Raw genomic sequence first — 22,500 nt, 5'->3', positions numbered from 1 at the left:
GCGCTGGGTGAATTAAGTGATCATTTAGTCTAGCATCACTTCCTCCATCGGGAAAAAAAAATAAATAATTAAATGATCGTTGATAGTTTGCCATAGATCGCCGCATCAAGCACGTGATGGGGGTCCCTGGAACAACATATTTTCAGATGGGGGTCCCTGGAACAACATATTTAGAGATGGGGGTCCCTGGAACAACATATTTAGAGATGGGGGTCCCTGGAACAACATATTTAGAGATGGGGGTCCCTGGAACAACATATTTAAAGATGGGGGTCCCTGGAACAACATATTTAGAGATGGGGGTCCCTGGTACAACATATTTTGTGATGGGGGTCCCTGGAACAACATATTTAAAGATGGGGGTCCCTGGAACAACATATTTTGTGATGGGGGTCCATGGAACAACATATTTTCAGATGGGGGACCCTGGAACAACATATTTTCAGATGGGGGACCCTGGAACAACATATTTTCAGATGGGGGACCCTGGAACAACATATTTTCAGATGGGGGACCCTGGAACAACATATTTTCAGATGGGGGTCCCTGGAACAACATCTTTTCAGATGGGGGTCCCTGGAACAACATATTTTGGGATGGGGTCCCTGGAACAACATATTTTCAGATGGTAAATGGTAAATGGTAAATGGTGCATTTATATAGCGCCTTTATCCAAGGTGCTTTACAGAGATTGTGCATTACATTCACCCATTCACACACACATTCATACACCGATGGCAGCGGAAACCATGCAAGGCACCAACTAGCACATCGGGAGCAATTAGGGGTTCAGTGTCTTGCTCAAGGACACTTCGACAGTAACTCTGGGGGAGCCCGGGTTTGAACTGGCAACCTTACGGTTACCATCCAGGCACTCTACCCCTGAGCCACCGCCGCCGCGCCTAGATGGGGGTCCCTGGAACAACATATTTTCAGATGGGGGTCCCTGGAACATCATATTTTCAGATGGGTGTCCCTGGAACAACATATGTTCAGATGGGGGTCCCTGGAACAACATATTTTGGGATGGGGGTCCCTGGAACAACATATTTTGTGATGGGGGTCCCTGGAACAACATATTTTGTGATGGGGGTCCCTGGAACAACATATTTTGTGATGGGGGTCCCTGGAACAACATATTTTGTGATGGGGGTCCCTGGAACAACATGTTTTCAGATGGGGGTCCGACCCGTATATACTATAGCCAAAGATACTCATATGGAAATGTACGTTTTTCATAAAACCGTGTGGATTTGATATAGAATTAATTTTTTAATTGGGCCTCACGTCAGAATGCATTAATCTGCAGCTTATTGAGGGTCTAGCGTTAAGTTCCCTGTATCTCTAATTATTAAAGTCCTTAATAAAAATATATGAAACACATTAAATGATCATTGACGCTTTAGTCACGCCTACAGAAACGCTCTGGGAGATTTAATGTGGTCTAGTCTAGTGTGTGTGTGTGTGTGTGTGTGTGTGTGTGTGTGTGTGTGTGTGTGTGTGTGTGTGTGTGTGTGTGTGTGTGTGTGTGTGTGTGCGTGTGAGGGCACAAACTCAAAGCATAGAGTATATCATATTTAATTGAAGCCGTACGGTACGGTATACGGTACAGAGATATCTATAATATCTATAATAGACACAATTGAAACTCCAAGCGTGAATATTAATTAATCAGGAACTCATTTTCTTCAATGTTGCACATTTTTTTTTGGGGGTCTAATTTTCTATAAAGTCATGAAAGAGTCTGAAGATTCTATACAGCTAATCACAGTCAGTCACACTCTATGTCTCTCTCTCTCTCTCTCTCTCTCTCTCTCTCTAAATGAGAGATAATATTAACGACCTTTTGTTCAGTAATGCTGAACAAAAGGTCTAAGATGAGTTAACAGCAGAACCAGACTCTGCCAGTACGTCTGACCAGTGTTGTTTTTGGCAGCAAATTTCTATTTTAGTTTTAGTCATAGTCTCCTGAATAGTTTTCACTTAGTTTTAGTCACATTTTAGTCACCTGGAATGTTCTAGTGTTAGTCTAGTTTTAGTCGACTATATGTCATAAGATTTTAGTCGACTAAATCTACAGGTGATTTAGTCGACTAAAATGTATTTTTGCGGGCCTTGTTGCCGTCATACTGACTTATTTTACACTTGCTGAAAATAGCCGATCTAGATCTGCTATTTTCAGCATGCAACCAAGTGTAAAATGACTTATACTGGATCTCTTGTCCACTAGTCCCTTTAGGGTTAGGTTTAGTTAGTTGTTAGTTGTTAGTTAGTTGTTAGTTAGTTGGTTAGTTAGTTTTTATTTGTTGACGAAATTGTCAGTATATTTAGTCTTATAGTTTTAGTCATCATAGCTTAGTTTTAATTTAGTTTCCATTTAGTTTTATTCAGAGGAAAAGGTAGTCGACGAACATTTTTCGTCTTAGTTTTAGTCGACGAAAACAACACTGCGTCTGACACAAGTTTCAGAGCTTAAACCACAACTCTTTTTTTATTTAATTTCGTCATTTTTTTGTTTAAGTGGTTTTAGCTATTTCTGACAGGATGGCGGGGGCATTCGAACAAGTGGCTAAATATGTATTTAAAAAATATATATATGTGACCAAATTTGACTGAGGGACTGCCAATGTATTTTTTTTTAGAATTTCTGTTGTTCATGTCATATGAAAGCAGGGAATCATAGCTTCAAACTGACATATTGGTTGTTCAGTTTGACCCTCCAGTTTTGGAGATATGGCTTATAGAGTAATTATCTTTTAGAGTAATATCTTATAGAGTAATGTCTTATAGAGTAATATCTTTTAGAGTAATGCATTATATAAGTAATGTATTTTAGAGTAATGTATTATATAAGTAATGTCTTATAGAGTAATTTATTTTAGAGTGATGTCTTATAGAGTAATGTCTTATAGAGTAATGTCTTATAGAGTAATGTATTATAGAGTAATGTATTATAGAGTAATGTCTTATAGAGTAATGTCTTACATAGTAATGTCTTATAGAGTAATGTCTTATAGAGTAATGTCTTATAGAGTAATGTCTTATAGAGTAATATCTTATAGAGTAATATCTTATAGAGTAATGTCTTATAGAGTAATGTATTTTAGAGTAATGTCTTATAGAGTATCTTAGAGTAATGTCTTATAGAGTATATTATAGAGTAATGTCTTATAGAGTATCTTATAGAGTAATGTCTTACAGAGTAATGTCTTATAGAGTAATGTCTTATATAGTATCTTATAGAGTAATGTCTCATAGAGTAATGTCTTATAGAGTAATGTCTTATAGAGTAATGTCTTTTAGAGTAATGTCTTATAGAGTATCTTATAGAGTAATATATTATAGAGTGATGTCTTATAGAGTAATGTCTTATAGAGTAATGTCTTATAGAGTATCTTATAGAGTAATGTCTTATAGAGTAATGTCTTATAGATTATCTTATAGAGTAATGTCTTATATAGTATCTTATAGAGTAATGTCTTACAGAGTAATGTCTTATAGATTAATGTCTTATAGAGTAATGTCTTATAGAGTAATGTATTTTAGAGTAATGTCTTATAGAGTAATGTCTTATAGAGTAATGTCTTACAGAGTAATGTCTTATATAGTAATGTCTTACAGAGTAATGTCTTATAGAGTAATGTCTTACAGAGTAATGCCTTTTAGAGTATCTTATAGAATAATGTCTTATAGAGTAATGTCTTATAGAGTAATGTCTTTTAGAGTAATGTCTTATAGAGTATCTTATAGAGTAATGTCTTACAGAGTAATGTCTTATAGAGTATCTTATAGAGTAATGTCTTACAGAGTAATGTCTTATAGAGTATCTTATAGAGTAATGTCTTATAGAGTATATTATAGAGTAATGTCTTATAGAGTATCTTATAGAGTAATGTCTTACAGAGTAATGTCTTATAGAGTATCTTATAGAGTAATGCCTTATAGAGTATCTTATAGAGTAATGTCTTATATAGTAATGTCTTATAGAGTATCTTATAGAGTAATGTCTTATAGAGTAATGTCTTATAGAGTATCTTATAGAGTATCTTATAGAGTAATGTATTACAGAGTAATGTCTTATAGAGTAATGTCTTATAGAGTATCTTATAGAGTAATGTCTTATATAGTAATGTCTTATAGAGTAATGTCTTATAGAGTAATGTCTTATAGAGTAATGTCTTATAGAGTAATGTCTCATAGAGTAATGTCTTGCAGAGAAACAGCGAGTTGATTCCTTTATTATTATTTACTATAGTAAACCATTCTCCTACTAGATGGTCCTAATCATAGTCTTATAACTAATAGTCCTTCTAGACCCCAGGAAATTATATCTAATCATAGTCTTATAACTAATAGTCCTTCTAGACCCCAGGAAATTACATCTAATCATAGTCTTATAACTAATATAGTCCTACTAGACCCCAGGAAATTACATCTGGCCACAAGAGATCACATGATCTACAGAATATGAAGGGGGAGGGGACAAACTTCACATTCAGTAGATCCTGTGATCTCTTGTGGCCAGATGTAATTTCCTGGGGTCTAGTAGGACTATAGTAAATATATATATATATATATAAATAAATCGCTGTAAATCTGTGTGAGTGTGCTCTAAAATAACTCAATTCATGTGTCACTGACAGTTCAGATGTATTCACCAGCGTTATATGGACACTGCTTTCACAGCAGCTATCAAGCCTGTGTAGGCTGTGTGTGTGTGTGTGTGTGTGTGTGTGTGTGTGTGTGTGTGTGTGTGTGTGTGTGTGTGTGTGTGTTTGACACATAGCAGCACGCGCCCAGTAGTCGTCAAATTAGTCACATCTATTTCCTCGCACGGCAATCCTTTAAGCGTGCTGTCAGACAGCCCTGTGTGTGTGTGTGTGTGTGTGTGTGTGTGTGTGTGTGTGTGTGTGTGTGTGTGTGTGTGTGTGTGTGTGTGTGTGTGTGTGTGTGTGTGTGTGTGGCCAGAAGCACACAGACATAATCTGTCCTTCAAAAAGAGAGCCAGATGGAACAGGGTAATGTTGCAGTCAAAATATTGGTCTTGGAGCCAAGTGCTCTCTCTATGTCTCTCTCTCTCTCTCTCTCTCTCTCTCTCTGTCTCTCTCTGTCTGTCTGTCTCTCTCTCTCTCTCTCTCTCTCTCTCTCTCTCTCTCTCTCTCTCTCTCTCTCTCTCTAGCTGACATTCTGTCTGTCTGTCTGTCTGTCTGTCTGTCTGTCTGTCTGTCTGTCTGTCTGTCTGTCTGTCTGTCTGTCTGTACGTCTGTACGTCTGTACGAGATTTACTAAAATATTTATGTCAATAATTTTAACCCATTCTGGACAAGAAGAACCCCTTTTGTAGGTCTGCTATTTTTGAAAAAATCGTTAAATTCTTTGAATTAATTTTAAACTATTTGAACTCAAATCTTTGCTTCTTATTTTACGCACAGAATCAAAGGTTTTATGACTCCTCAGCTTCCTGGATGTCTGGATTCTATAGGCTTAAAATAATAGTAATAATAATTAATATACATAACGGTTTGGGCTGTCAAAAAAAATGGATTCGACCAATTCGTCAATTGTTTTTAAAAACAAACATTAAAACTGGGCCGGTAATGTTTAGCGCGCGAGTGCACGATATTTTTGTGTGTTTTTATCATCTTTTTCATCTAAATTTAACTAAATCAAAGGCCAATTTCAGGGCCTTTGAAGGAGTCAAGGGATTCACATGTCTTAATGACTGTTGGTAGGGCGTTCCACATAGGAGTGGAATGGAGCTATAGCAGCAGCACCGGGCCCAATTCATTTTTATTTTACTATTAAATGTATTTCCATGTATTTTTATCATGAAATCATCAACGGCCAATTAAAGTAATTATTCTAATGAGCCAGTTTTATATAACTATGAGGTAAACATCACCATCAACTGTGTGTGTATGTGTGTGTGTGTGTGTGTGTGTGTGTGTGTGTGTGTGTGTGTGTGTGTGTGTGTGTGTGTGTGTGTGTGTGTGTGTGTGTGTGACACAGACTTATAGCATGTTATGTAGACAGCACTATAATTGTATTGTATATAGTCATAGCACGCCATAGTACATATGTATAGCATAGTAGTGAATACACATAAACGCTAATGCAGATACCACACCTCCACTACACATTCTACACGAGAGAGAGCGAGAGAGAGAGAGAGAGAGAGAGAGAGAGAGAGAGAGAGAGAGAGAGAGAGAGAGAGAGAGAGAGAGAGAGAGAGAGAGAGACAGACAGACAGACAGACAGACAGACAGACAGACAGACAGACAGACAGACAGACAGACAGACAGACAGACAGACAGACAGACAGACACTGTAGAAAGACTGGACCACATTCCCCCCCGTTCACCAGTTACGTTTTCATAGTTTATTTCCCCCTTTTTAAAACACCTTTTGGGTTTCCATCGGACCGAGCGGGACACACAGAGTTCCTCCTTCGTTGTTTTCATCGGCAGTTTGGATAATTTTTCAACAACAGTCTCTGAGTTAAAGTGACCTTTGAACAGTCTCTGAGTTAAAGTGACCTTTGAACAGTCTCTGAGTTAAAGTGACCTTTGAACAGTCTCTGAGTTAAAGTGACCTTTGAACAGTATCTGAGTTGAAGTGACCTTTGAACAGTCTCTGAGTTAAAGTGACCTTTGAACAGTATCTGAGTTAAAGTGACCTTTGAACAGTCTCTGAGTTAAAGTGACCTTTGAACAGTCTCTGAGTTAAAGTGACCTTTGAACAGTCTCTGAGTTAAAGTGACCTTTGAACAGTCTCTGAGTTAAAGTGACCTTTGAACAGTCTCTGAGTTAAAGTGACCTTTGAACAGTCTCTGAGTTAAAGTGACTTTTGAACAGTCTCTGAGTTAAAGTGACCTTTGAACAGTCTCTGAGTTAACGTGACCTTTGAACAGTCTCTGAGTTAAAGTGACTTTTGAACAGTCTCTGAGTTAAAGTGACCTTTGAACAGTCTCTGAGTTAAAGTGACCTTTGAACAGTATCTGAGTTAAAGTTACCTTTGTACAGTCTCTGAGTTAAAGTGACCTTTGAACAGTCTCTGAGTTAAAGTTACCTTTGAACAGTCTCTGAGTTAAAGTGACCTTTGAACAGTCTCTGAGTTAAAGTGACCTTTGAACAGCCTCTGAGTTAAAGTGACATTTGAACAGTCTCTGAGTTGGTTAAAGTGACCTTGAACAACCTCTGAGTTGGTTAAAGTGACCTTTGAACAGCCTCTGAGTTAAAGTGACCTTTGAACAGCCTCTGAGTTAAAGTGACATTTGAACAGTCTCTGAGTTGGTTAAAGTGACCTTTGAACAGTCTCTGAGTTGGTTAAAGTGACCTTTGAACAGCCTCTGAGTTAAAGTGACCTTTGAACAGCCTCTGAGTTAAAGTGACATTTGAACAGTCTCTGAGTTGGTTAAAGTGACCTTTGAACAGTCTCTGAGTTGGTTAAAGTGAACTTTGAACAGCCTCTGAGTTAAAGTGACCTTTGAACAGCCTTTGAGTTAAAGTGACCTTTGAACAGTCTCTGAGTTAAAGTGACATTTGAACAGTCTCTGAGTTGGTTAAAGTGACCTTTGAACAGTCTCTGAGTTGGTTAAAGTGACCTTTGAACAGCCTCTGAGTTAAAGTGACATTTGAACAGTCTCTGAGTTGGTTAAAGTGACCTTGAACAACCTCTGAGTTGGTTAAAGTGACCTCTGAACAGCCTCTGAGTTGGTTAAAGTAACCTTTGAACAGCCTCTGAGTTGGTTAAAGTGACCTTTGAACAGTCTCTGAATTAAAGTGACCTTTGAACAGCCTCTGAGTTAAAGTGACCTTTGAACAGCCTCTGAGTTGGTTAAAGTGACCTTTGAACAGTCTCTGAATTAAAGTGACCTTTGAACAGCCTCTGAGTTAAAGTGACCTTTGAACAGTCTCTGAGATGGTTAAAGTGACCTTTGAACAGCCTCTGAGTTAAATTGACCTTTGAACAGTCTCTGAGTTTGTTAAAGTGACCTTTGAAAAGCGTCTGAGTTAAAGTGACATTTGAACAGTCTCTGAGTTGGTTAAAGTGACCTTTGAACAGTCTCTGAGTTGGTTAAAGTGACCTTTGAACAGTTTCTGAGTTAAAGTGACCTTTGAACAGCCTCTGAGTTAAAGTGACCTTTGAACAGGCTCTGAGTTGGTTAAAGTTACCTTTGAACAGTCTCTGAGTTAAAGTGACCTTTGAACAGTCTCTGAGTTGGTTAAAGTGACCTTTGAACAGTCTCTGAGTTAAAGTGACCTTTGAACAGTCTCTGAGTTAAAGTGACCTTTGAACAGTCTCTGAGTTGGTTAAAGTGACCTTTGAACAGCCTCTGAGTTGGTTAAAGTGACCTTTGAACAGTATCTGAGTTAAAGTGACCTTTGAACAGTCTCTGAGTTGGTTAAAGTGACCTTTGAACAGTCTCTGAGTTGGTTAATGTGACCTTTGAACAGCCTCTGAGTTAAAGTGACCTTTGAACAGCCTCTGAGTTAAAGTGACCTTTGAACAGTCTCTGAGTTAAAGTGACTTTTGAACAGTCTCTGAGTTAAAGTGACCTTTGAACAGCCTCTGAGTTGGTTAAAGTGACTTTTGAACAGTCTCTGAGTTGGTTAAAGTGACTTTTGAACAGTCTCTGAGTTAAAGTGACCTTTGAACAGCCTCTGAGTTAAAGTGACCTTTGAACAGCCTCTGAGTTAAAGTGACCTTTGAACAGTCTCTGAGTTAAAGTGACTTTTGAACAGTCTCTGAGTTAAAGTGACCTTTGAACAGCCTCTGAGCTAAAGTGACCTTTGAACAGCCTCTGAGTTAAAGTGACCTTTGAACAGTCTCTGAGTTAAAGTGACCTTTGAACAGCCTCTGAGTTAAAGTGACCTTTGAACAGTCTCTGAGTTGGTTAAAGTGACCTTTGAACAGCCTCTGAGTTAAAGTGACCTTTGAACAGTCTCTGAGTTAAAGTGACCTTTGAACAGTCTCTGAGTTGGTTAAAGTGACCTTTGAACAGCCTCTGAGTTAAAGTGACCTTTGAACAGTCTCTGAGTTAAAGTGACATTTGAACAGTCTTTGAGTTAAAGTGACCTCTGAACAGTCTCTGAGTTAAAGTGACCTTTGAACAGTCTCTGAGTTAAAGTGACCTTTGAGCAGTTTCTGAGTTGGTTAAAGTGACCTTGAACAACCTCTGAGTTGGTTAAAGTGACCTCTGAACAGCCTCTGATTTGGTTAGAGTGACCTTTGAACAGCCTCTGAGTTGGTTAAAGTGACCTTTGAACAGTCTCTGAGTTAAAGTGACCTTTGAACAGTCTCTGAGTTGGTTAAAGTGACCTTTGAACAGCCTCTGAGATGGTTAAAGTGACCTTTGAACAGTCTCTGAGTTAAAGTGACCTTTGACCAGTCTCTGAGTTAAAGTGACCTTTGAACAGCCTCTGAGTTAAAGTGACCTTTGAACAGTCTCTGAGTTGGTTAAAGTGACCTTTGAACAGCCTCTGAGTTAAAGTGACCTTTGAACAGTCTCTGAGTTAAAGTGACCTTTGAACAGTCTCTGAGTTAAAGTGACCTTTGAACAGTCTCTGAGTTGGTTAAAGTGACCTTTGAACAGTCTCTGAGTTAAAGTGACCTTTGAACAGCCTCTGAGTTGGTTAAAGTGACCTTTGAACAGTCTCTGAGTTGGTTAAAGTGACCTTTGAACAGCTTCTGAGTTAAAGTGACCTTTGAACAGTCTCTGAGTTGGTTAAAGTGACCTTGAACAACCTCTGAGTTAAAGTGACCTTTGAACAGTATCTGAGTTAAAGTGACCTTTGAACAGTCTCTGAGTTGGTTAAAGTGACCTTGAACAACCTCTGAGTTGGTTAAAGTGACCTCTGGACAGCCTCTGAGTTGGTTAAAGTGACCTTTGAACAGCCTCTGAGTTGGTTAAAGTGACCTTTGAACAGCCTCTGAGTTAAATTGACCTTTGAACAGTCTCTGAGTTAAAGTGACCTTTGAACAGTCTCTGAGTTGGTTAAAGTGACCTTTGAACAGCCTCTGAGTTGGTTAAAGTGACCTTTGAACAGCCTCTGAGTTAAAGTGACCTTTGAACAGTCTCTGAGTTGGTTAAAGTGACCTTTGAACAGCCTCTGAGTTGGTTGAAGTGACCTTTGAACAGTCTGAGTTAAAGTGACCTTTGAACAGCCTCTGAGTTGGTTAAAGTGAACTTTGTACAGCCTCTGAGTTGGTTAAAGTGACCTTTGAACAGTCTCTGAGTTAAAGTGACCTTTGAACAGTCTCTGAGTTGGTTAAAGTGACCTTTGAACAGCCTCTGAGTTGGTTAAAGTGACCTTTGAACAGTCTCTGAGTTAAAGTGACCTTTGAACAGTCTCTGAGTTAAAGTGACCTTTGAACAGTCTCTGAGTTAAAGTGACCTTTGAACAGTCTCTGAGTTAAAGTGACCTTTGAACAGTCTCTGAGTTAAAGTGACCTTTGACCAGTCTCTGAGTTGGTTAAAGTGACCTTTGAACAGTCTCTGAGTTGGTTAAAGTGACCTTTAAACAGTCTCTGAGTTAAAGTGACCTTTGAAAGTGACCTTTGAACAGTCTCTGAGTTAAAGTGACCTTTGAACAGCCTCTGAGTTGGTTAAAGTGACCTTTGAACAGCCTCTGAGTTAAAGTGACCTTTGAACTGTCTCTGAGTTGGTTAAAGTGACCTTTGAACATTCTCTGAGTTGGTTAAAGTGACCTTTGAACAGTCTCTGAGTTGGTTAAAGTGACCTTTCAACAGTCTGTGAGTTGGTTAAAGTTACTTCACAACCGATTCTGTACATAGGACGTTGCCACACGTCATAGGGGTCCCCACCGACGCGTACATATGGACGTCCTCAGACGTCCTAGCGCATCCTCAATGATACCGGGCGAGATAAGAATATTCTGAATTTTCCTTTTTTTCTTTTTTAGTTCGCCTTTCGGCTACCGTATGCTACGCTCTGCACTAAAATTAGCTTACCGTTGACTTAGCCGTTAGCGTGGCGGCGGAAAGAATGACTCGTCTCTCCTAATCCAGGGCGCTCTCCGTGGTGATGAAGGGAACGATATGCTGGCGCTTCATTTCTGCTCCTCATCCGTCTCTCTCGCAAAATATGAACGCTTTTTGGATCATATACTGTATATCGTATAAATTAAAACGATCGCAATGTAAGCTATAGCAATGTAAAGTAGTGGATTTTAGTGCATTCTTTCCGGGTCGTGGGTTTCAGAGTAAAAGCGACCAGACAACTCTGGCACGCCAGAGCTCCTATTTGAACCCATTCTGACCTGAGATCAGATTCATAACGAGGTTTCCACTGGACACACACTGGTCTGATTAACCCATTCTGACCTGAGATCAGATTCTAAAAATGTCAGTCGTTCTTCGATTTTTCAAAAAATAGCAGACCTACAAGCTCGTATCGCGCCACTCGGTGGCGCGATATGAGCTTGTAGATCTGCTATTTTTCAATAGATAAAGCATAACATGATGCTAACACCAAAATGGGTGCCCGCCCAGAATGGGTTAAAGAACTTTCCGGCACTGATTGTGTTTTAATCTTCACGTCAACAGACCATACCGAACCATAATCCTTAATTGAAAGTAGGAACCAAATTCACAGCATGAATAAATAAATGATCTCCTTTTAGCAAGTTGGAGAAAAAAACAACAACATATGAAATAAATCCTGTGTGTGTGTGTGTGTGTGTGTGTGTGTGTGTGTGTGTGTGTGTGTGTGTGTGTGTGTGTGAAGGCCTCCCATAATGCCTCACCATTCTCTCTCTATGCGTCAAACATAATGCAAGCTGACAGCAGAAACTGACGTGTGTGTGAGTGTGGAGGCACAGCATTGTTCCTGTGTGTGTGTGTGTGTGTGTGTGTGTGTGTGTGTGTGTGTGTGTGTGTGTGTGTGTGTGTGTGTATGTGTGTGTGTGTGTGTGTGTGTGTGTGTGTGTGTGTGTGTGTGTGTGTATGGCGCTCCGTTAGTGCCAGGCTTAACACAAGACGCGTCGCTTGACCGCGTTAGATTTGCGCTGCGCTGCACTGCTCCGTGTGAACGTGTTAATTATCTCCCCATTCATTTTCAATGGGAACGCGCAACGCGCAACGCGGGCATGCGTAACGCATCAATCAACGCACGCATCAAGCAACGCGTGCCTTTATGCGTTTATGCGTTTTTCTCAAATATCGCGTCAATATTTTTTCAGTCAGTCGCACGCGATGCGGTCATGGGTGTGCAGAGCTGCAGTGCTTAGTATGCGTGCACGCGTGGCGCGTGACGATTGGTGTTTGTTTTTTTTGTCATGCGTCATGCGATGCGGTCATGGGTGTGCAGAGCTGCAGTGCTTAGTATGTGTAGCGTCACGCGCCACACGTGGCGCGTGACGATTGGTGTTTCACAGCACACACGCATGTGTGACCGTGTGCCCGTTATGTTGCTCAGCACGTACGTGTGCGTGAGCGTGTGTGTTCGCACGTGCGCGCGCGCGTGCGTGCGTAATAAATAAATAATAATAATAATAATAATAATGCCATATATACATATAATATAGATATCTGTATATTTTTTCTAATATTCCGAAGCATGGAATGCAGATTTAATAGTTTGTTAAATGAATTGAATTAATAGTTTTTAAATTAAATTAATTTCAGTCCCATTCAGTACCATTCACTCCCATTCAGTGTCAAATGTCTCTGTGCTCTGATATTATTTTAAAGACTCTGTGGCTGACCCTAAACCATGGTCTATTAAAAATAATAGGAATAAAACATTTTGCCTAAGTCACTTATTGCAGAAGTCATTTGGCCTAAATAACGTTTATAATTGCCTAAGTTAAAATGACATGTTCAGATATTGGCCTAAGTCATTTGATTCAGATATTGGCCTAAGTCATTTGATCCTTACATGTTACATGATTGACATACATCTTTATTTGTATGTCAATAGTCATATTTTTTCATATTTTTTGGAATTTAAATAATTAAGAAATATAATATATTCTACATTTGGCACAGTTTTTTTTCCGCTGTTCCAACACCGCAATGCCGTGCGCGCGTGCACAGACAGACAGACAGACAGACAATGTAATTCATTTTACAATATGGACTGAGGTGGAATCAAACCGCAAACTTTTATTCGCCGTTGCCAACAGTGGTGTCGGCAATGAAATTAAAACGAAGGTGTGGACTCGCATCACCAGGCAGGTGAACAGAGTCTCCCAAGTCGAGAGAACAAGAGCAGAGGTTTGTTTGACATGCTTCAATATACGGTACTTGAATATAGATTTGAATAATAAATATATATGTGATAACCTAGCTTTGGAAAAGCGCTAATTTATACCGTTCATTAGGTCAAGAAGAAGTGGTCGGATATCAAAATGTGTACGGAAAAAAAGCGTCCCAGCTCCGCCAGGCTCAGCTGCTGACTGGTGGTGGCCAGGTATGTTTTAAACTAAACTAGGTAGCCTGCATGCCTATATCATATACCAGTAACCAAAACCTATTATTGGACCATATAATTAGTACAATATTCACACATTCAAATACGGGTTGAAATATTTATTTATTATAGGCCAATCCAATGTCATTTCAGAGAAGGCTATAGCAGCGGTGAGCCGCGCCAGCTCACAGCAGCGGTGCGGGATCCTGCATGCAGCGCCCCTCTGCTCCTGCAGGACGGTCCCCCACGCCAGGCTCAGGAACGAGCCCGGTGCTCAACGACGTGGTCCTGGCCAGGCAGCGTGACATTGTCCAGGCCCTGAGGGACATAAATACAACATCCATAGTCAATCTCACGGCGAGTGTGGATAGAGTCGGCAGGCAACTGCAGAATAAATACAACATTTTTTGGGAGTAAACATTGTGCAAAGAGTATTTATTAAACGAGGGTCTTTTTTTGCTATATGCCTTGATTTTACATCGAGCTTTATAGGTGCATGCCCATATTTCAATTCGTTGCCTTTGCTGTTATATGCCAATGTTTTTAAACCATCTTTGAATGAAGTGAGAAAAAAGTGAAGTGCATTTTAACATGTGTAACGTATCTGGGCCAATTCCAAACTGTAGGCTATACTTTACTTACTTTTTTAGAACCGCCTTATGAGGTCCTCTCTCCTCTGTCTATAACCCTCGGGTAGGGGTTTTCCGGTGTGTGGTCAATGGGCATCGGCTCATCTGGTGGGAGCTGAAGGTCTGAAGGTCCAGGGGCACGCCATTGACCGGCAATATTGTGCAACACCGCACAGGACAATATGATGTTGCATGCCTTCACTGGCTTGTACAATATAGCGTGCCCCCATTGCTGCTCAAGCAAATCCACCTGCCTTTGATACAAATTAATGCATGAAACGTAAATATACAAATAATAAATGATGTCAGAAAATAAAGAGCTAGGCTACTACACATGTGACCAAAAGCATCTCACCCTTTAACAGGCCAATGCAGCGCTCTACTGTACCACGGGTTTTAATATGCGCAGCTTGGAACTGCATGCGCTCCTGGGCAGTCGCTGGATCCTGCAATGGCGTTACTAAATATAGTCAGCCATTGCTATAGCCTTTGTCACCTACAACACAAGTCCCACCGAAAATTTGGTAAATATAATACATTACAATACATTCGATTTAACACAGCCTATATACTCACCCACAAGGTCGCTCCTGCCGCCCAATGCACCTAACCTGACGCTGCCAAATGAGGGCGGTATTGGTCTGGCAGCGTCAGGTTACAATGCACCAGCCTCGAGTTGGATTCCTATATTCCGTTGCGGAATATATAGAAGTCATGAGACTCTCATGACTCCTTTCATGCCTCTCATGACTTCTATATATTCCACAACGGAAATATAGGACTAGTTATATATTAAGGACTAACTAGTCCTTAACCGTCTTCCTGCCATTGCCGAAGCCCTTCGGCAATCAAAGCCTCAATTTGATAATACACCTTGCTGCCATTGCCGTAGCCCTTCGGCAATTATACTTTTATAGTGCATATGATCGATCGAGCCATAATGCTACTCACGTTAGCCGGTTAGCTAGCAGTGTTGTTAGCACTGCACTGGATCGTTCAGATTAGATCGCGGTCGCCATAAGAATCCATTCTATCCGTTTCTTTCAATCGCCTGTATCTCCTATTCCTTGTCCCAGATGGCATTTTTGGTCAAAACAGCGTTTCTTTGACGGCACAGAGCCGACGTTGTGGAGTGCTATATGTACCGGCATTGATTCGATTATGTAAACAAAGGTTGTCTTGGCAACGTAAAGCTGGCAGGGATAAGCTCACTTCCGGTTGAGGCAAAATGTGGCTTTTCAAAATAAGAGCTCAAATTAAAAAAATGCTGGCATGAATTAGGTCCTAATTTCTCAATAAATGGCAGCAGTAAAAGGGTTAATATCTACGGAAAACCCACCAATAAGCCCTTATCCGTTTTTCTCAAGCAATGACAATTTCACTGGAGCGCAGCGCTATATGCACGCAGACAGCACATGATACAGGCCTACATCCCGTCCCAAACACTGAGGACAGTGAGGAGGTAAAGTAAACTTGTTTATAATGTGGCAAGAAAAATATATTCCAATTACTTTTCGGTGCGCACTCACCATGAATCCAAGCAGAGGTCCTCACAAGTATAGGTAAAACACCGCCGCCACAGTCCCAATGGCCCGTCGCGCAAAAAGTTGATATTTAACATTGGCTATAATCTGCCAAATCTCAACCGATTGGTATAATTCCAAATGGTATACACTCAATGCAATTTATATTTTCCATTTTTCATGGGCGTATAAGTCATAGAGCCAGAGAAAGGAGAGATATGGTATAGGAAGCACTAAGCCCTGTTAGCCATGCAGCCTATTATGTTTCATGAGCTGTGGTGGCTTCACTGATATTATATCAGTGAAGCCTGACGTTATAAGAAGATAACGCCCCTGCATGACACCCCCCTGGCCACCGTATAGCGCATTGACAGGTCTGTCTGTCTGTCTGTCGTAGCATGCAGATAGACAGATAGGGGGGGGGGGGGGGCAGTTTGACAACAGCGGCTGACACATGTTCATTGATGATGATTAATAGGCCTACTGTATATGCTACTGTGCTGCTGGATCGTCGATAAATGGACTATAGGCCTACTGGACTTTGATGTTATACTGCACGGATATAAGCGAACCAGTTTATCAATGTTGGATAGTTGGATACCTGCATGCGCTCTTTGCATGTGCACGGCAGATGGAGAGAGAGAGAGAGAGAGAGAGAGAGAGAGAGAAAGAGAGAGAGAGAGAGAGAGAGAGAGAGAGAGAGAAATGAGCTCCGTTCATTGGCTTTATAGGCAAGTGCAGAAGGTTTATAACGACAGGTGCCCACCTTAGAGTAGCCTATATATATTAACTTATTATTATTGGCTTATTATTTTGCCAGCGGGTGCTTTGGCTCTTGCGCGGAGTTGACGCCGTTGTCTATAGGCCTACGTGCCAGGATGATTTTAAATAAATATGTCTCTGTCTCTGCGTCTCTAGAGCTATAAAATATATAGCACACATCATGTGTGACACATGTGTGCACATACACACACACACACACACACACACACACACACACACACACACACACACACACACACACACACACACACACACACACACACACACACACACACACACACACACACACACACACACGAGATTCTGACAGAATGCAGCGGCGCATTCTTAAAATAAACAGATATACAAGCTTATAGTGTACCATAGCGTACATACCAGCATACTTACCGTTCAATAATAATTAGCATGTATTATTATTAACGAAAAACAAGCAGTTTTTTCAAACAGTTGTTTGAAACAAAATGGTTGCTGCTTCTGATTAGTTACTAACTTTACTAGACCAATTTAAAATAGTATTAGATGTTTTTCGTTAATAATAACTTATGCTAATTATTACTGAATAATAGGCCATCAGTGGCCACCGGTCGACTCCATTTTGCGCATTACGGCGCCTAGATTGAAATGACCACATTAATCAACAATAGACCATACTGTTCATTGAAAATAGCTGCAAAATCACTATAGTTGTGATGGGATAAAGTAGACCTTTTAAGTATAGTTACCAAGTAGGCCTACCATTAACCCCGCGATGCTGAGCGTGTGTTCCAGCTAAACCTAAGGGTAGGTCTATAGATTTTTAGGGTTAATTATTAGGACCCGATTTTTAATTTCATTCAGAGGGAGAGTCAAGGTATATATTTTATATATAGTGAAACATACATTTCATCGATATCCTTCATCGTCTTCATTTCTTTCATAGTTAAAGCAATTGCTAAGTGGTCTATTGTCTAAAAAAAACACACACAAGCATGAACAGTAGACATCTATTCATCATTATTTATTTCAAATCAAAATACAAACCACTGTCACCAACTCGTCTCGAAGTTCGCGCACACACACACACACACACACACACACACACACACACACACACACACACACACACACACACACACACACACACACACACACACACACACACACACACACACACACACACACACATGTTATTACAATAAAAATAGCAATTCTGTTATTTGTGTAATGTGTAGGCTATATAGCCTACAAGTATGTATTTATTATATGAAGAGGGCTGCGCTATGGCGATTCACTTGTGTGAGTGGAGGCGGGGGGCTTGGAATGGATTACTGACTGTGCAGGCAGAGAGAAGTGAACGGGTCACGGTACCGCTGGCTGGCCTCTGTTTTGCGGCGCAACAAATGAGCTTCTGCTTCAGTTCATAATGCTAAATGTTTTATAAATCAATCGGATTATCAAACGATAGACTGCAACATGACAAAAACAGTTGCACTGAGCCATCTCGTTAAACCCAGCATGGCTGCGATGAATAACCTAATCATTAGACCTAATCAACGTCATATAGTCACCAACCGATCCATATAATTCTGTAGTGTATGATCTGACCACGCAATGTTACAGTCCACTGCAGGCTATTTGATTTACAAAATGATTAGTATTATAACCGCCGTCCCTCAGTGCGGCAGCGGCGCTCCTCGTTATATGTGTCAGATTTAAAATAACAGAGCTGTCTCTAAGCTCTAAGCTCGAGACACGCCATGAGCGGGTGCATGGATATATATGTAGGCTATGTTTGTTCTTTTGGACACCGAACGGGGACGATACTTGGGGTCTTGGACATAGCTTCACTTCAGAGGAAACGGGGAGCTACTCACCAGTCACCACCACTGGAAATGGAATCCATTAGAATGATATGGAAATGGTAGGCTACATTAACAGTCTAAAGTGAGCTACAAAAAACCTATATTTCGGCGATAAGTCCATTGAACTCCGTTCTCACTCTCACACAGACACACACTGAAAGAAAAAAAAATAGATACATAGGTATAGAGAGAGAGGGGGGAGAAGTGAGACGGGTTGCTGTTCGGTGTGGAGTGAGTGATTGATTGATTGATTGATTGATTGATTGATTGATTGATTGATTGATTGATTGATTGATTGATTGATTGATTGATTGATTGATTGATTGATTGATTGCGCGGTTATTATTATTATTTATTATTATTAATTTAAATAATAATAATATTTTTTATTAATATTTATTATTATTATTTATTATTATTTATTATTATTTTTATTATTATATTATTTTTATTATTATTATATATGTATATATATATATTTATTTATTCATTTTTTAAATATTTTTTATTATAATAATAATTAATAATTCATATTAATATTTTTTAAATATTTTTTAATATTTTTTAAATATTGTTTAGGCTACACGACGCGACAACACGACGCGATGCAGTACAGTACACAGAACGCGAACGCGAACGCGTTCTGCAACGCGGTGCAGAGCTGCAAGCCACAAAGCATGCGTCAAAGCATGCGTCAAAGCAGCGGTGCCATACTGCGCGAAACGGACGTATGCACGCACGCACGCGTGATTAAAAAAACTCAACGCGGCCATGCGCAGTGCAAATGCTGTATGGTTTTTGTGGCACTTGCGCAGAACGCACGCACGCACGCATTAAAAAAATCTAACGCGGTCACGTGTCACGTCTTGCGTTTAGGCTGGCACTAACGGAGCGCCATAGTGTGTGTGTGTGTGTGTGTGTGTGTGTGTGTGTGTGCGTGTGCACGTGTGTGCACGTGCGTGTGTGTGTTCTCTAGTTCTGTGTGTGACTCCCTCTTGGTTTTGTGGTGAAAACACTTATTTTATTCCATCGAAAAAACGATTCTACAAAACGTCTGAATCTAAATGGGTAGATCTTTGAAGTCATGATTTCAAATTTCAAGTCGAACAAACATTTTCACACAATCGAATAAATATAGACTAAATAACATGAACATCATCGGAAAACAATTAGTTTTTCTGTTCTTCCTTTTAGACTTTGTGATCACAAGTAATATTTGTGACTGCAGGTCTAAAACACACTTTCAACATTTATTTTAAAACAATGTCAGGAAACAATACCAGATCTACAAGCTCACATCACGGCACAAAGTGACACCATGTGAGCTTCTATATATCTGCTATATGTTTGAATAATAACCAACACGTACATGTGTGCGTGTGTGCATGCGTGTGTGCGTGCGTCGACACACTTAATTTGAAGTGTGAAAATACTGTCATGGAATAATGAGCTGAGTGTGTGTGTGTGTGTGTGTGTGTGTGTGTGTGTGTGTGTGTGTGTGTGTGTGTGTGTGTGTGTGTGTGTGTGTGTGTGTGTGTGTCTGTGCTTTACAAGGCGAGCGATGACTTCAGTTTGTTTACGTTTGGGATTCGTTTTGTAGGATTTTAGAGAAGCCAGGGACCCCCTGTGAAGGTATAGAGAAGCCAGGGACCCCCTGTGAAGGTCAAAACATCATTACATAAATGGAACCAACATCGTTGGGATGGAGATTATAACCCCAATAACATGAACGCGCTGCAGCCGTTGACTATATATATCAATGCGAGGCGCGTTCACGACGCGTCATCGCCCGATATCGTGAACGTGCACACTGATAGTCACCGGACCAGCGCTGGCTCCAGCTGAAATGACACATTGGGCCACTATATGTCCATCTGGCCTCAGGGTTTCCTCCACTATATGTCCATCTGGCCTCAGGGTTTCCTCCACTATATGTCCATCTGGCCTCAGGGTTTCCTCCACTATATGTCCATCTTAGAGTTCTCATCGGGCCCGAAAATTAAGGCCCGGCCCTAACTGGGCCCTAACTGATCAGGCCCTAGGCCCGGCCCGGCCCGACTAATTATCATAGATTTTAGGCCCGACCCGGCCCTAAAACGTTGTGTTGGGTCAGGCCTGGTCGGGTTTGTGCAGAATTTGAGAACTCTACACAGAGTAAAAGTGAAACGCCAGTCAGCACCATCTTCATAATAGATAAATACACAGACAGAACAGAACTATTATTTTTATTATTCTAAACAAATTCAATATATTTTTTTTCATGGAGCCCTAGGCCCGGCCCGGCCCTACTGATTAGCATACATTTTAGGCCCGGCCCGGCCCTAAAATGTCGGGTCGGGTCGGGCCTGGTCTGGTTCGGGCAGAGTTTGAGAACTCTAGTCCATCTGGCCTCAGGGTTTCCTCCACTATATGTGACCAGTGCCAACAAAACATGCCTCATGTCGCCTTTTCCATTTTTCAGATTTTTACAGATTATTAAAGTACAGAATGTAAGCTTTCATATGATGTATCATTCAATGAAATTGGACAATAATTGAAGGAGATATAACCATTTTAAAATGACTGGGGCCTTTCACCCAAAGCTGAGAAAAGCCCTTTTCAATATTCACAACATTTTATCACCTTAGAGCTGGACAGAAGTGGGTGTGACAATGGGAGGGACAAGAGACAATAGGACGTTTTAGCTGTCAACAGTGCAACACTAGAAACACTGACATGTTTAAGCCAGTAGAACAAACAATGCAATTTGTAAGGTGCCCCAATAAACCCTTTTGAAAGTACTAAGTATTAAATACTAAGTATAAGTATTCAAGTATTAAATATTAAGTTAAGTGTTCAATTTAACTTATACACTACCTGGTTGTAAATAGCTGCAGTACACCATTTTATGCAGGTCTACTTTAAGCAATCAAAGTCAGACAATTGACCCAGTATTTTAAATAAATAAAATCGACGCATCAGGCTATGATGTTGTGCGCTTGTAGATTTGCTATTTTAATAAACAGATCTGTCCACATGCAGTCACAATGCCTGGTTTCATTTATAGTAATTCCTGTGCATTCGATGGGTGGATTCATACTACATCGGGTGTCTATTTAGTGTGCAAGGCTTACATCCGGTCTAAAGCCCACCCACTGTATGCCCTGATTTATATACACAATACATACACGATCCGTATCCTCCCCTCACCGGATGTTGAATTAACAGTACTAACGGCCGTATTTGAAAAGACGTAGCTCTTTGCTGGGTGCGCGAGGAAATTTTTTTTCCGACATTTCCTTTTCAATTGATACCGTTTCTTAGAGACGGCCTACACAAACGTTCTATATACCAAATGAAAGCCTGCATTTCATAGTTTACATAGTATATAACCTTTTTTTAAATGAGCAAGAAATGAGCGAGTTGTGATTAAAAGAAAAGACGTGTGATCTCTTTGCTCTTTAACACACGACACAAACGGCTAACTAGGCTAGCTAGCTTCTAGCCTGTTGTTTGTTGGTGAAAGACTCCAAGCTGGGAAGTGTATTTCAGCGAGTAGCTATACGTGGTTTTGTTTATTTTCTGTAAAGTCTAACCCAAATGCCCAGAATACTTCTGTGTTTACAAACACAAGCACGCTAATGGGCGGTGATCAGAGCGTGAAACCTGAGGACAAAGAGATTACAGGACCAATCGTAACCAACATGCAAATCTCGGAACTGCGCTCTTCTGCCTCCAGAAACTTGTTAAAAAACAAGCCCACTTTGACGTATAAATGTATACATTTCATTTGCCCAAATGAACAATCTGTTTGAATGAAAACCTTCTTCAACATTCAAACTGTATTAATATGAAAAAAAAAGAAAATCACATAAAAAAAAAAAACGAGTTTATTTATTGATTTAAGGCATGTTCATTCTGGCGACATGAGGCATATTCTGCTGGCACTGGTCACAATTATGTCCATCTGGCCTCAGGGTTTCCTCCACTATATGTCCATCTGGCCTCAGGGTTTCCTCCGGGTGCCGTCTCTATTAAAACAGTTTGACTGGTTTAAACGCGTAACCCGCATTTTAATCAACTACCCTACGCTGCCGATATTGTTGTATTACCTTTAGAGCATACGCTGAATTATTTGGGCTTTCAATCCGTGAAAATCCAGCGAAAAAAGGTTCCTCGGTTTGTTATGAACCGATCGCACCATCCACCATCTTGGTGCACCCGGAAGAGGCACACAAGACCCGTCTCCATGAGGCGTTGTAGCTACCCCATTAATTTGCATTGGCCTCAATTTCCCAGAAGCCCTATAG

The sequence above is a fragment of the Protomyctophum parallelum genome, assembly GCF_964188405.1.
Source record: "Protomyctophum parallelum genome assembly, chromosome: 11".
Lineage (NCBI taxonomy): Eukaryota > Metazoa > Chordata > Actinopteri > Myctophiformes > Myctophidae > Protomyctophum > Protomyctophum parallelum.
Note: the sequence above shows the minus strand (reverse complement) of the source record.